This window comes from Podarcis vaucheri (genome assembly GCF_965113315.1).
Source record: "Podarcis vaucheri genome assembly, chromosome: 8".
NCBI lineage: Eukaryota > Metazoa > Chordata > Lepidosauria > Squamata > Lacertidae > Podarcis > Podarcis vaucheri.
In genome coordinates, this window is record NC_138766.1 from 73,446,193 (window position 1) to 73,461,940 (window position 15,748).

The 15,748-nt window shown below is 43.7% G+C and overlaps 1 protein-coding gene across 3 annotated transcripts in view; it reads left to right on the forward strand.

The window, feature by feature from the left end:
* The window catches only part of OXR1 (oxidation resistance 1), a 189,228-nt gene that overhangs the window by 27,030 nt on the left and 146,450 nt on the right, over window positions 1-15,748 (forward strand). The gene's annotated exons all lie outside the window — the stretch shown is intronic.

The following is a 15,748-nucleotide window of genomic DNA, read 5'->3' on the forward strand; positions in this document are numbered from 1 at the left end:
GAAAGGGGAGGTGAAAGTTTAAGCTCTGTTATTGGAAAATGGTAGGAAGAAGGTCCAACTTGCCTTTGGGCAATGGACCATTGCTCAGTAGTAGACAATATGCAGTGAATGAGGAAAGTCCTAGGCTCAGTCTGATATCTTGGAAGAGCCGCTGCTTGTCAGAGTACAGATTGACAAATAGCTTGACCTGGTATAAAGCTATTTATACTTTTGACAAGTAGTGACAGTGGTTGTTACTGAGATGGTTTATATTTACATAATGAGAATGCTACTAAAAGATGTCCAGTTTTGTGCAGGGAATGTTTTGTTCTGACCAGAATTAAGTTTTGGCTGTGCACAGAATGTTTGCTCAGGCTAATGACGCCACATTAAACCTGCCACTATAGTTGCAGACCTCCCCATTTGGACAATTTATATTAAATTGGGGGCAGAGGCCTATTTGCGCTTCCTGAAGCAAATTGTCGGTGTATATGCACAGCAGTTCCTCATCACTACTTACAGCTTTTAATTCCAGGCACCGGCTTCACGAAGACAATCAGTATTTACAGCACCTAAAAGTCACTAAAAAATGGGGGGGGGGAATCTACATAAAAATAGATTTCACATTGTTTTCCTGTGGCATGATCAACAGAGCAAACAGAACTGCAAAATATTCAGAAAAGTCTATCAACAAATGCAGCAATACTAGGGTGCTAAGAGGAAGGAGGGAATCAAAACCTGGGGAAAACATGGACTGCTACAAATACGTATATTGAAGCCATGTGTTAGCAGGTTACCCAGCTATGGTGATATGTAGAAAATCACTTCTTCATAGTTATAGACTTTTTATTTCATATATGAGAGATAAAAAGTGAAATGGACCAAACTTGATCCATATCTAAAATCGGGATTTCAGAGTTTAAAATTACAGCTCTCTCTGCTGTAGAGCAGACCTCTCTTGAAATGTGAGAAGTTTTAAAAGCTATAGTAGGTATGCCAGGAGGGTCTGCTATTGAAAGGAGAGTTGGAGGAGGACTGATCTAAAAATGAGCAGAAAATCATTTCCTGGCTTTTTTCATTTTACCTTCTCTGGAACTTGGATAATTTTAGCCATCTTTTGGAGTATAGTAAAAGAAATGGCCTCCCCAGTTTAGCCACCATTAATTTTGGGCACATTAATCCAGTTTTTTTGCGTTGTTTAATATTATTTTAATATTGTTGGGTGGAAAGACTGGATTAGGCACCTACCCCCTCCCTTATTTTATTATTACTATTACTATTATTAATTTCATTTCTATACAACTTTATATTTTTAAGAGAAAAAGTGGTTTACAACTTACATTAAAACATCAAATTAAAAAATCCATAAAGTGAAAAAATCCATTACTGATGAAAGTCAAATATAAAAAGAAACATAATTACAGGAAACTAAAATATTTTCTTAAAAGATTTCAAAATAAAACATTACAAAGGAGGTCAAGTACAGAATGCACACTCAATGCTGCAAACTTAACAAAAAAAACCCTTAACATTTCACAAGAAAACGTTACTAAAGGAAGTCAAACAGAAAATGCACATTTAAAACAACATAATTAGCAAGAGAAAATAAAATGTTATCATAAGCATAGAACAAATCTACTCCTGTTGCTACCAATCCTTGCAATGGTGGCTCATGGCGGACTGTACTAAAAGGCAGCCAAGATTGTTTGTAGCCTTTTCATCGGCCTCAGCTTTTGCAACTAGAGTCAGTTAGGGCCACACTGCCCCAGGCCAGTCGGGAGAAGGCCTGCAAGGTATGGAGCAGGTCTTCCACGACTCACAGCCAAGTATGAACTGACAATAAAGTTTAATTCAACATAGTGAGCCAAAATGGTTGGAGGAAGGGCTTAAATTTCCTTCATGGGCACAAATCACGCCACATACGAGATAAGCCAACAGGCACAAGGTCACCCAAGCCAGTTGCTATGGCAATGGTCCGGGGCCGTCTATATAAGTGATTAAGGTATGTCAGCTGGTTAGCCGGCCAGTGAATCTTGTGAATTGAGTTGGCGTCTGTGTTACATCTGGAGCAACAGATGTATAGTGTTAAGTTGTGGGTGAACATATCAGACGACACAGCGATTCTTCAAACAGCTCTTCTTTATTCAGAGGCCAGAACAGAACTGAACTGAAGGGCTCAGTCAGCAGGCTTATATAGAGCTCCAATACAACGTTACTGTAGCAACTTTCTAAAACTATCCAATCACTGAACGTCACTTTTGATCCTTAATTTGTATAACTATCTACTGCTGGCCCAGGGTGAGAACTTCAGTACATAACATATATATATCCCTATCACAGCCCTACAGGCTGTATGTATATATCAACATCCAGAATTGTATTGCCGAAGCCTAATCTTCTACAGTAACAAACTATTTTGGACCTTAAGCTGCAGCTGTGTGTGGTGAATGTACCTGAAGGTAGCTTCCATTACGTGGGTATCTCACCTCTGATCATAGCTGTCAACTTTTCCCTTTTCTTGCGAGGAATCCTATTCGGAATAAGGGAATTTCCCTTAAAAAAAAGGAAAAGTTGACAGCTATGCCTCTGATTCCTAACCAAAAATTTCTCCCCCTCCCCATGTCAGAAAATTATTTTTCTTCTTCTCCTGAACAGCTGGAGAACTTCGCTCCTCCCTTGTAGATCATTTGGTGAAATTCCACACACACCACTTTGCTGCCTACAAATAGCATGGAGAATTTCTGCCGACCATTTTCAAAGCTGAACTGCCTGCATATCTGCTTCCTTCGGCCAGCTCAAAGAAGCCCTTTGAATACCAGCTTTGATACAAGGCACTGTCAGTATCAGCAGTGGGAAGTATGAGAATCACTGTTGCTCCCAGGGGCAGATTGTTGTGAGTTTTTAAGGACACAAGAAGAGCTCTGCAGGATCAGGCCAACGGAGCTCACAGTGTCCACCAGAGATGCCTATGGGAAGCCCGTAAGCAGGAACTGAGCGCAGCTGCTCTTGTGATTCACAGCCACTGAGATCGTGTTTGTTATAAGAAGCTATCCATATCAAGAAAATTGACTGCATGGTAATTTTAAATTGCTTGTGATCGCTACCAGAGTTAGAGAGAAAGGAAGAAATAGGCAACACGCTTCTGCTATACCCAAGCAGAAGTTCTTCTTGAAACCTGCTGCTAAGAAAACTTCCACGTTTCTGAAGCCTATTGAACTCAGTAGGGCTTACTTTTTAGACATGCACAGGTTTGTGCTGTAAATATGATTAGTTATACGAATAAAAAGGAAATTACACATTCTGTTCTGAAATACACGAATGCTGAAATAGCTCTGCATGCTATCCCTTGCCTTGTTAGAACAGTCACGCGAGGACATATTTTCATGCTCGGCAATGGTTTTGTGAGTTGTTAGCTCTCCAAGCCAGGGAAAGCCATTGTCATCTGGCTGTAGAAATAAAATAGTGCTTTTACTGGTGCAATATATTTAGAGGTCTGCAATCATGAATGAATGAATGAATGAGGAAGTAAGGTAAGATCCAGAGTATTCAGGTGAACCTCTGCCAGTGTAATGGAGATTCCCTGCTCCCTCTTCCACAGGGGTGCAATAGGAGGTGAATGGGCAAAACGGGAAGGGCTGGCTTCCTTTGGATCCAAGCCCGTTCAAAATAAACACACTGAGGATATTTTCGTGCCTTTTTCAAACCCTAGGGCTGGATTGCAAATGGACAAAGCAAGCTGAAGTGTTTTCAGGAATGGCTAGGATAGGAAAAAACTCTCTCCTTTCTTGCATGTCACATTTACACATCTACAGCTGTACTACCCTGAAGATACCCAATCTCATCTGATCTCAAAAGCTAAGCAGGATCAGGCCTAGTTAGTACTTGGATGGGAGAGCACCTGGGAATAGAGGGTGCCATAGGAATATTATTGCTGTAAGCTGCCCAGAGTGGCTGGGGAAACCCAGCCAAATGGGCTGGATACTCCTACTCCTCCTTCTCCTCCTCCCTCTCTTTCTCTCTCTCTCTCTCTCTCTATATATATATGCGCTTTTCTAAAGCTTTGGATTTGGTAGTTCTATTACCATGCCTTCATTGGCTAGTTTTGTGCCTCATGAACCACCTACTGATAGGTGGCTTTTAGGTTATCTATCTATCTATCTATCTATCTATCTATCTATCTATCTATCTAACAGCATTTATGAACCACTTAATATTTTAGAAATGTCTAAGCATTGTACACTATCGAAACAAGCAATATCGTTAAAACAAAGGCACAACGTAAAACCAATAAAGCCATGGTACTAAAAAAAAATACACAAAACCAAAATAAAACAGGAATTCAAATGCATAAACCTGTTGGCTACCTCCCTAGTTTGGCAGCCTCCTTGGAATTTTGCCGTGATAAATTATCTGGCACCATCAGCAAACTTGGCTAACAGAGATTCCTAGAAGACCCCACGGCTTCCTTACTTAAGTTATGTAGCTGTCGGATTCTTCCTGCCATTTACCTCCCAGAGTAACCCTTTGCAACCTGGTGACCAACATATACTTTGGACTATTGTTGTGCTAGCCGGGGCTGATGGGAATTGTAGTCCAAGATGCCTGAAAATAACTTTGTTGGGGAAGGATGGGTGAATGTTATATAAGAAAGCTGTTATATAAGACTCCTGTGCTATGATTGAAAAAGCTTTTGACACAGTCCTCCACTTCATATTGCTCAGGACACGTCTGCAAACGTGTTTCAGTTTAACACAAGCTTAACTGCCTTGGCTTCCCCAAAGAATCATGCGACTTGTAGTCCACCAAAAGTTGTGAAACTTCTATGTCAGAACATCTCTCTCCCCCCCCCCTACTTTGAACTAGGAACCGCAACATCCTGATTTTTATCATGAGAGAGCGGTGGCCATTTTGGTTGCAGTGGTCTCATGCGATTTCATGGTGCAACCCCCCCCCCTGGACAAAGCGCTTTTTCAGAGCTGCGATATCGCGCAGCACCCCAAAAAAGCATTTACCGAAGGGGGTGGGGACTGCATTGAGAAATTGTGCCAGGTCACGGCAGCCAAAATGGCCGCCATGCTCTCCCGATAAAAAACAGAAAGATGGAGTCCAGCCAGATGGCATACCAGATTTGGGCTTCAAAGTGTTGGGAAGGACCATTGTTCGGTGGCAGAACTTTCTACATGCAAAGCAGTTGTTCTGCCACTGAGCAATGGTCTTTCCTTGAGCTACATTTCCCTGGTAAGAGGGACTCAAGCTGCAGTGTCAGAAAAACCCAACCCTCAGTATATACTGTATTGTTCCTGTCTGCATGCTTGTTAACACTCTCAAATAATTACAGAGCTTCTGGAGGCATGGGGTGTTCTGTTCACATGTTTTTAAGCCCTGAGGAAAAACTGTTCCCTAAAGAAAACGAGGACAATGTGAGAGAGAATCATTACTTTCAAACCAGCCTTGGAGACCACAGCTTGCTTTCCCTTCCTGGAGAAGTGTGCAGCCACTTTGATCATGTATCAGCCAGCAACTGCTTAGGGAGACCAATATCATGCTTGGAAAAGCTCTTGTGTCTTGAAATGAGAAATTTTCTCCTTCTCTGGATGCTTAGGGGACAGGTTTTGTGGTTTAAGGGGCTGAAATGGAAGCTGGCATTGAGCACACAAGAATTTATATGGCTGCGTAGGACAGTGGTGGGGCTCCCCCACCCAGCCTGTAGGCCAAATACAGGGTATAAAGGTAAAGGTAAAGGTACCCCTGCCCGTACGGGCCAGTCGTGTCCGACTCTAGGGTTGTGCACCCATCTCACTTAAGAGGCCGGGGGCCAGCGCTGTCCGGAGACACGTCCGCGTCACGTGGCCAGCGTGACGAAGCTGCTCTGGCGAGCCGGCACCAGCGCAGCACACGGAAACGCTGTTTACCTTCCTGCTAGAAAGTGGTACCTATTTATCTACTTGCACTTTAGGGGTGCTTTCGAACTGCTAGGTGGGCAGGAGCTGGGACCGAAGACGGGAGCTCACCCCGCCGCGGGGATTCAAACTGCCGACCATGCGATCAGCAAGCCCTAGGCGCTGAGGTTTTACCCACAGCGCCACCCGCGTCCCAGCCCATAGTTGGACTTAATACAACCTTCTGGGTCCCTTTCTGCCCTTTGGTTGCGTGGTGAGCCTCTGAGAGAGAAGGGGCTTTGATGTTGTTAAATCGAACCCCCTTCTTCTGCAAGAAAATCAAAGCAGACAGGAATATATACCTTGAGAGAGAAAGAGAACTTGTGTTCCTTGCCAGTATGCACAAAGTGTCCGTGCATTTAGTAATTGCTTCCATTCATTTGTTACGAATTCTGTGCAATTCCATGCAATTGCATTTTGCTGTTTGAGGCTTTGAATTGCTACAAAGCAGGGCTTGCAATTTAGTTGTGTGCTGACATTGTTTGCAATCTTCAGTTGGGATTGTTGAGTCGGTTTCGACTTTTGCAGGACAGATAAAGGGTGTTGGAAAGCTTTTTGAAAAGCAAACAAGCAAACTTGGTTTTATGGTTTTGAGGAGAAAATGGAAGGGGAAATTGAGTAGATTTAATTATAATAATAATATATACTTCCATAAGAAGTAGCTGTGTATGAGTGTGTGTGATTGTGCAGAGGATGGTCTGCCCCAGTACTGCAATGTAGCATGGACAGCTTTCCATGGTGGGTGGGGCGTAATGTGGCGCTTGTCTCAGAAATGTTTCCCCACCCTTGAAGATGCTAGAGAGGGCACGCAGGGTAGCGATGAAGTTCTGCATTGCATTGTTTCATCCGAAGTCTAGTTTAAAGCATCCCCATATTTTGCACATCCGTTTCCAGTTTCACTACATTGCATGTGACAGGTGCTTGAATGTGTTGTGAACTGCGAGCCCTGACTTCAAAGGGAGGTTGCACATTCAGGCGATTCCATAATATTCCGTTAAAGCCGAGTTAAACTGATTCCACATGACATCAGTATTAATGAGGATCAGTACGTAGTGCAGGCTGTAACCTCGGGCCAGGCAGCGAGCAGAAAATCACAGGAACAGAATCCTGCTACAGAATTAGAGGCAGCCCATTACAGCGAATGAAGACAGATCCCGCCTGACTCACCGCCCGCCCCCCATGCGGAAGGGATGAAGCTCCAGTAAATATAAATGGATATCGAAGGTGACCGGTGACAACATCACACATGGCTGGCTTCCTCTGATTTGACAGTGCCTTCAGAGCGTTTTGAGGCACTCTCTGAGCTAGCAGCCATTTAATGGTTGGTTTTGTAAAGGATTTGCATCCCTGCAGACGTAGAGGGAGTGCTTGCATTCAAATGGGCATAAAAAATTAAGTCTGCCCCATTGCTTTTTATGGCATTGGGGGTGCCAGATCTCTGAACACGGACAGCTCCAAGAGGTATCTGGACAGGAGCTGGTTGGAAGTGCTGACATTTCGGCATGGGACGCACTTTGTCGTGGAATGCGGACTATAACACCTTGCTGTGTGCGTTTGTGTGTGCATGCATGAGAGAGAGAAAACAACACAACAACAACAACATTTCCTACATGTAAGCTTCTTAAACTTGCAATTCAATTGCAGGCCAGCGCATCTTTCATGGATCCTCGTAGCATCCCCAAGAGTGATGCTGCCCAATCTTCTTGCTTTTTGCCTTGAGTTGAGAATATTATTGTTTTGCTTTGTGAGAAGCAGCTGCTATAAATTGGGACATGAGCTTAGTATTGAAATAGTGCTTTTCCTAAGTATGCACAACATCTAATCTCTGGCCTGTGTTTATTTCCCTTCCCCACGGAAGCAGTGTGGACTGAGTGAGGGTCAAGATCTGGGCATGTGAGAAGCCTGATGTACAAACAGTGGTGCCTCGAGTTACAAACATCTCAGGTTACAAACGCTTCAGGTTACAAACTCCGCTAACCTGGAAGAGTTACCTCTAGTTGAGAACTTTGCCCCAGGATGTGAACAGAAATTGTGTGCTGGCCGCGCAGCAGCAGCAAGAGGCCCCATTAGCGAAAGCATGCCTCTAGTTAGGAACAGTTTCAAGTTAAGAACGCACCTCCGGAACAAATTAAGTTTGTAACTAGAGGTACAACTGTATTTTGTCTACCTAATAAGAACGAAATTGTTCCCTTCCAAATGCTCTTACCTGGTGAGCTGAGGAGCACATTCTGCCCAGTGTATTTCAGTCTCCAACTTCAGCCTGATTCCCATCTCCATCTGTTAATGGCAGGGACCTTTCGCTGAAGAAGCGTAACCCCTCTTAACCATGACTGGGTCTAGGAATGAAGGAGCAAAGCAGTGATGGAGAATTGTGCCCCCCTCGCCAGCACTGTAGTTGGCCTTCAGTTTCCATTATCTCTGACGATTGGCCTTGCTGACTGGGGTTGATGAGAGTTGGGAGTCCCAGAACATCTGCAGAGCCACAAGTTTCTCATCTCTGCTATATACCAGGTGTGACAAGTGTTGAGTGTGATCCAGACAGGGTTAAGGACTTTTAATGATAATTGATTTCAGGGGGATGGATTTTAGCATGTGTTTGATTGTTCCGCTTAAATCGAACACAACTTAAAAGTGCTTAACTTTGGATAGATGGTGCAAAAATACACCCAAAACCTTCTAAAAAAAATACATAAAAACCAAATATCAAAACTGTTGAGTATTTTGTTTTCAACAGCAAAACTATCTATCCGGCTAGCGTTTTCTCCCTATCTCTCTTCTTCCCCCTTTCCCCTGATTATTGTCTTCCTGGCCTAGGATAAAATTTAACTCTGTTTTTTTCACATTGCAACAGAAACTGGATTTTTTAAAAAATGGAAAAGGGAAAGCAGGAGCCAAGGGGTTGGGGCAAGATGCTGAATCACGAGATGGGAATGATTTTCATGACTTGTGCTGATAAGTCTGACTAGTAACATCAACAAGTTTGGTTCCATTAATTATTTTTGAAACAGGCGACCTTTTCCTCTGCTGTGTTGTTTCTGTTGAGTCATTTCGAAAGAAAGGGATGCAGTAACATACAAGAAGTAGGTGTGCGCAGAATGAAAGATCTGAAATTCTTGTCGACGTCAATTGTTGTGTCTTGAAAGGCTGGTTGAAAATAAAAGGTGTATTGACTACCGGGGATGGCTGGGGGAATTCCTCTTACGGTCATTGTGTGGCACAGTGTTGCCCTATTCTAGAGGTGGGGAATCTTAGGACTGGGGTGTCTTGCCAAATGCAAGATGGTTCTTTTAAAAATAGATTCAGGATCAACACAAACGCAAGTGGTTGAGAAGATTACAGATTTTATTCCAAATAGCAAGCAGTATATACATTACCAAGGAAGCACTTCAATCGGCTACTGGGAAGCCCTGTCAGAAGTGGCGAAGAGACCCCCAGGTAGTCTTGATGCATAGCACTGTGGCCACAGTCTATGCAGAGTTCCCACCTGGCATGCTCCAAAACCAGATATTTTATAGACCTGTGCCCTATTGGACTAACACAGGATCAACCAGAGCTACTCTACATCAAAGGCTTTGCTGACCAGTTTCATCAGTACATCAAGGGCCTTTTCACAAAGGATACTGAAAGCAATAACACATAGAAACCAGAGTCAGGAAGGAATAACCAGAGACGGAATTGATGACCACTCCAGATCACTATCTCCTCAAAGTACAATAATCTGCGATAATTATCCCATACATGGGGAGTGAGGAATGCGGCCCTACAAACCTTTCTCTGTGGCCCTCAGGACTCTTCCCAAACCACCCCCCTCACTCCTTGAGTATTTTTGCCTGCCTGGAATGTGCCCTTCAACTCTGCTGATGACTCCTGCTTGGCTGGATAGAGAGGCGGTGTAAGAACGTGTGTAGAAACTAGTCTGAGGTAGATAGCAGACATTCATATTTGTTGTGGGATCTCCTAGTCTACTCCTTCACCCAAGTGTGGTGTTGTGGGTGGGAAAAGGGAAGGAAGAGCAACAACCCCACACTTACCAACAGGCTCAATTCAGACACCACACAACTTCTCCTTGGTTATTTTGGGCAAGTTCCCCCTGGTTCTACATTTTTTAAAATATAAAAATGGTTTTGTACCTTTGTGAGCTTTGAGGTTCCCCTAAGACTGCTGACGTCTTCCTGCTGCTCTCCATTGACCTGTTTTTGCTCCAGTACTGTCAGCACACCCCACCTGAGTCCTCTGTTAGTAGTGAGGAGTTCAAACAGTGTCTTTTGCGTACTGCATGCATCACATTTCAAGTGGGATCTCAGAGGACCTACTAGCCCACCACAAAAATAAGATTTCTTCCTATGGAAAGCTGATAATGTCAGGAAGATGGTGAGGCTGGAACCATTCGCCCTGTTTTCTCCATGTTTTCCATGGGCAGGAAATACTTTTGCACACCCGCTTGTAGTTTGGTGGTGCAGCCCAGGTGTTCATGAAAACTAGACCTCAATGAGAATCCAAGAAGATGAATTAATTGCCTGTGATAAGCAGGTGCACATTTCATTTGTCTAGCTCCTTTTATGTTTTACCGCTCTCTGTCATGGCAGCGGGAGAATTGTATCCCTGTTACGATTAATTAATCTTTCAAAACTTTGAAAGATTCACATGTCTTTCCTAGAAATGAGGAAACGATGGATTTTTCAATGGCATCTTGAAAATTCCTCGGATGCTAAGGGAGGAGTTCAGTGCTTTGCTTTTATGGTCGTTCTGTCAGCGGAAGCATTTCTGCTGAGGAAGGTGCAATAGTTGTGGCGGATGGGGGCGGCGAGAGCAGGATCCAGACCTTATGGCTTTATCCCTGCAATAACTGGCAATATGGTATTTATAGAAATATAGACTGGCAATGCTTGCAAAAGAAGTTCACTTAACTGGAACTTAATCTTGATAATGTTTAAAGTAGTGTTTTAAGTTTCTGACATGTATAAAACAATGTCTTGAATTTAATGGATTTATGCTTGTGAAACATTGCTTTGAAAACTCCTCCGAGTCTCTGCATTTGAGACTGAAAGTTGCCAAAGGATGTTTTAGGAAAAGAGGCATTATATAATTAACAATCAAGTTACTTGACCATTATAATGAAATCTTCCTATGCCTAGAGTCTGATGTCCTTGGAGTGACATAAATCCAAGGGGTCACTTTCAGTGCATTATATAATAGGCTCTCAGTGGTTTGGGGCAAAAGCAAATTGACTACTGTTGTTGAAGCTTCTCTATATTACAGATGAATAGTGGGAGTCCTTGCAGTTCTTAGTGAAGTTTTCTGTGATGTATTTGGGAGAGGAATGGCAGGATGATGACTGAAGCCTTGTAGGAAAATTTCAGAGCCCCTTCTCTCTAACCTGGAGGTAGGTTTGCTTTTAAGTAGACTGTAGTAGTAGGACTAATATGGAGCATGAAAACTAATTAAAGGACATTACTTAATATTCTATAGCTTGTAGCAGCCTCACACAAGAAAATTTCCTCTTCTCTCCCCTGCAGCCCCTCGTGTACCCTCAAAACTGCTCCAGAATATTGAGGGACCCTCTGACTCCCCTCAGCTGCCAGGGGGGCATGGAGAGCTCCCAGGTGGCATGAAACCCCAGAAATCCCTGGCCCATTTCCCTGGATCATCTCCACCCACCTACCCCCCACCCAACTCCTCTGCCTACACCCTTGTGCAAATTAGTTGAAGCAAAGCATGTTTTCTATCTTACCCATAATCCTGTACAGTGGTACCTCTGGTTGTGAACGGGATCCGTTCTGGAGGCCCATTCACAACATGAAAAGAACACAACCCGTAGAGGCGCATCTGCGCATGCGCAGGTTGCGATTCGCCACTTATGCGCGTGACATCATTTTGCGCTGCTGTGCATGCGCGAGCGGCGAAACCCGGAAGTAACCCTTTCTGGTACTTCCGGGTTGCTGTGGGATGGAACCTGAAAGAACGTAACATGAAGCGGACGTAACGTGAAGTATGACTGTACTCAAAACAAACACGAAAAGTCAGTTGATCATTATGGTGTTGGAAGCCTGCAGCCAATGGAAGGAATGATGCGCTCGCCACAATATATTGAGATTCTACGAGAGAGAGTTGTTCCAGAGCTGGAAAAGAGGTATCCTGACACTACTGGGATATTCCAGGAAGACATAGCCCCCTGTCACACATCGAAAGTGGTGAAGAAATTCATGACAGAGCAGTAAATACAGGTACTTGATTGGCCAGGGAATTCCCCGGATGTAAATCCCATTGAGAATTTGCGGGCTATATGCAAAAGTTGCCTCCGTGCTGTAGACTGCATGACTATGGAGAAGCTCATTCAGGCACTGATTCAAGCGTGGTATAGGGATCTGAAAATCAACAGTGACTGTTCGAAACTAGTAGACGCCATGCCAAACTGTGTTCAAATGCTGCTTAAAAATAGCAGAGGTCATATCCGTTACTAATGTACATATATGTGAGTTTTGTACATGTATATGTGAGTTTTGTGCAATAAACTACATTGTTTGTTTCAATTAATTTGCACAAGGGTGTACATGTTCCCTTCACCTCTCAGGCTCCTGACTGCCCTTGACTGGGAGCACCAGTTGCTTAACATGGTATCTATTGAAAGAAGTAATAACAAACTCATATATGTGAAAGCAGGTTCCTAGCATTGAAATCTAGGTTTTAAGATCAGAATGTTAGGGACTTACGGTGGATGGAAACCCAGCACTGGGGATACACAACTCAATGTTCTGCCGTGGCCACTTTAAATGCTTCAAATGGGCTCTTCTAGAAGCATAAATAGGTTGAAATGTGAAACGGTGAAGGTTAACAGCAGTGGCTGATCAAAAGATTTTTCTCTTCCTTTAGAGGGTTGGGACGACTGGGCTGAGGTTGAGCAGTTTGGGGCAACTACAGCGCTGAATGGCACCTGAATGAATCCCAAATCAGCTGAAAAGCACCTGGGAGAGCAAATTGGGGACGCACAGCAAGCTCCATTTGGTGGGGCCATTCAACATCCGCAGATCTTGGCGCCGGTTTTCAGGGCTCCCCTATATTTTCCTGTCCTTTAAGCTCAGCCCCTTTCATATTGCTCCTTCCTATCAACATGTGGCTCTTTTTCTTGCGCTCTTAAAGGCAGAACTGTGCACTTAGCAGATAAGATTTTTATAGCAGGCGCCTATTCAGAAAGGAAGAATTAATGGGAAATTGCCACTGTACTTTCAATACATGTTTTCCTTGCTGTGCCATACCTTTCTGAGGCTGAAAGGGAGAGAAATTGCCGCATTCTCGTATTTCCATTCCACTGTAAGCAATCAAAAATTTATCTCTCAAGTTGGAAGGGACATCTTTTCACGAAGCATGGCTTTATCCTAGGCTCAGTGTTACAAAGCCTGATGCTGAACATACGGAATCCATAGGAGCTGCATATTATTATTATTATTATTATTATTATTATTATTAATTCCCCTCCCCGACACACACATGCCCAGAATATGACTGAGGACAAACAGGCATGGGGATTGTTCCATGGCAATCAGACTTTACAGTTGTGGAGCTGCAACAAACTGTTGCAGTGTAGATGTCTTCTGTTCAGGGTTTTGGGTGTTCTGTTCCATTTTCCCCACCTGCTTTTCTCCTCCCCACTCCCAATCACCCCAATCAGTATTCCTTTGCCCTCTGTCCATGCTCAGTACCCATTGAACTGTGCGGTTTTCTCTCTCTCTCCAACCCCTGGGGGGAAATCCCTTTTCTTTGCATTTCTTCAAACTTTGGAGTTTTCCCCAACCCAGCCAATACCACCCCGTTGTGCGTGGGAGATGCCATTTGGGTTACATAATGGCACTAATAATAATAATAATAATAATAATAATAATAATAATTAATAATTTATTATTTATACCCCACCCATCTGGCTGGGCTTCCCCAGCCACTCTGGGCGGCTTCCAACAAAATATTAAAATACCGCAATGCATCAAACATTAAAAGCTTCCCTAAACAGGGCTGCCTTCAGATGTCTTCTAAAAGTCTGGTAGTTGTTGTTCTCTTTGACATCTGGTGGGAGGGTGTTCCACAGGGCGGGTGCCACACCAAGAAGGCCCTCTGCTTGGTTCCCTGTAACTTGACTTGAACTTGCAGTGAGGGAACTGCCAGAAGGACCTCAGTGCTGGACCTCAGTGTCTGGGCAGAACAATGGGGGTGGAGACACTCCTTCAGATATACTGGACCGAGGCTGAGCTTGAACATTGGAAATGACTAGGTTTACGTTTTAAAGTGGTGGTGTCCTGTGGCAGACAGCATAGCTTAGTTATCCTAGGGGTCGTCAGCTGGCTTCCTGCATCTCTTAAGAGATGAAACCTCATTCAACAACACCTGAACCCTCATCTCAACCCAAAATAGTTATGGCCCAACTTTTGGAAGGCTCGGAAAGAAGGAAACTGAAAAGGAACTTCAGTGTTTGGCGCCAGATGGTGCTTCCCAACACGAAGTATTTTTCCCCCTTCCGTGTGTGCTTTATAAAGCTTCAGTAATCCCAGCGTTCCTTCACCACCTGTCCGTCTCCATTTCAGGAAGCAGAACCTGATGCTTTTTGGCAAAGCACAACGCCACGTCTGAGCTGCCGCTGCTGCTGCTTACAGCAGTCAAACTTCTCTCCTTTAATGTCAGGCAAACAGAAGGGAGGTTGACTATTTATTTATTTATTTATTTTTATCATCTGAGAAGCTAATAATACCACCACCCAGCCAGATGCAAGCTGCTGGAGGAGCTTGTGGTTACTCATCTGGCACGGGAAGACATGCCTGTTCTCCTGGCACTGTCCTGTGAACCTCCTCCTATGTAGTCAGAATAATCAGAGTTAAACAGGATTACCTGAAACCTCGCCACCTCCGAAGTGGGTCTCAGTAATGCTTAATGCTTTAATATTCCTTTGACAATTCATTTCAGAAAAACCGTTCTGTGTGCCTTTAAAGGCCGCACGACAGCGAGGCTCATGGAACTATCATCCCCCTTTTGTCTCGGATCTTTTTTTAAAGCAACAGCGGAGACTGCTATTTTGAGTGGATCACCTGCAGGGGGGAAAAGAAGCTGCTTAACCCTTTCCTCTAGGGCCATTTCCAGTCCAAAATTACCTCTCCCAGCTGCATGGGAAATTACCTCTCCCAGCTGTTGTGGAGAGCCATATCTTTTCCCCTGAGGTGTGAGGAAAACAACATATAAGGGGGAAAGATTAAGCAGTAACCTCCCCACTTGGCTTGCCAGCCAGCCAGCCAGCATCCCATAATTGTTTTCTCTTTTAAAAAAAGAAAATAATTGAGGATTGTGAAAGATCTTTATAAAAACAGTGTGTCGTGTCGTGTGCAGTTTGGCTGAGAGAGAGAGAGAAACAGGAACTTTTTATATAATCCTGAGCAGGTGTTTTCGTTCTGTCTCACAGCACCAAGTACAGAAGAATTTGCACCCATCTTTGCCTTGGGTCGCTGAGGTGGCTTCTCAGGGATGCAAAGTCTCAGAGCTAATGTGTACCTAAGAGCTGGTTTTCTCATGTGTGAATTTCATGCGCAGGTGATGGCATCATAAACAGAAACAGTTACAGAAACTGTGGACTAGTGTTGAATGCCACAGTAGCCTTCCCTCCTCCACACAATAGCAAATATTTATTCCTATGTTCCTGGTTGAATAATACTGTTTCAAGGAACCCTAAGATCATTGGGTGGAAGAAGGTTTTTATTTTTATTTTCAAAAGGATGTTTTTGACCGAAAATGATTTTAGGTGCTTTAATTGTAATTTTTTGTTTTATAAACTTTGGATCCATTTTAGAATGCTTGCT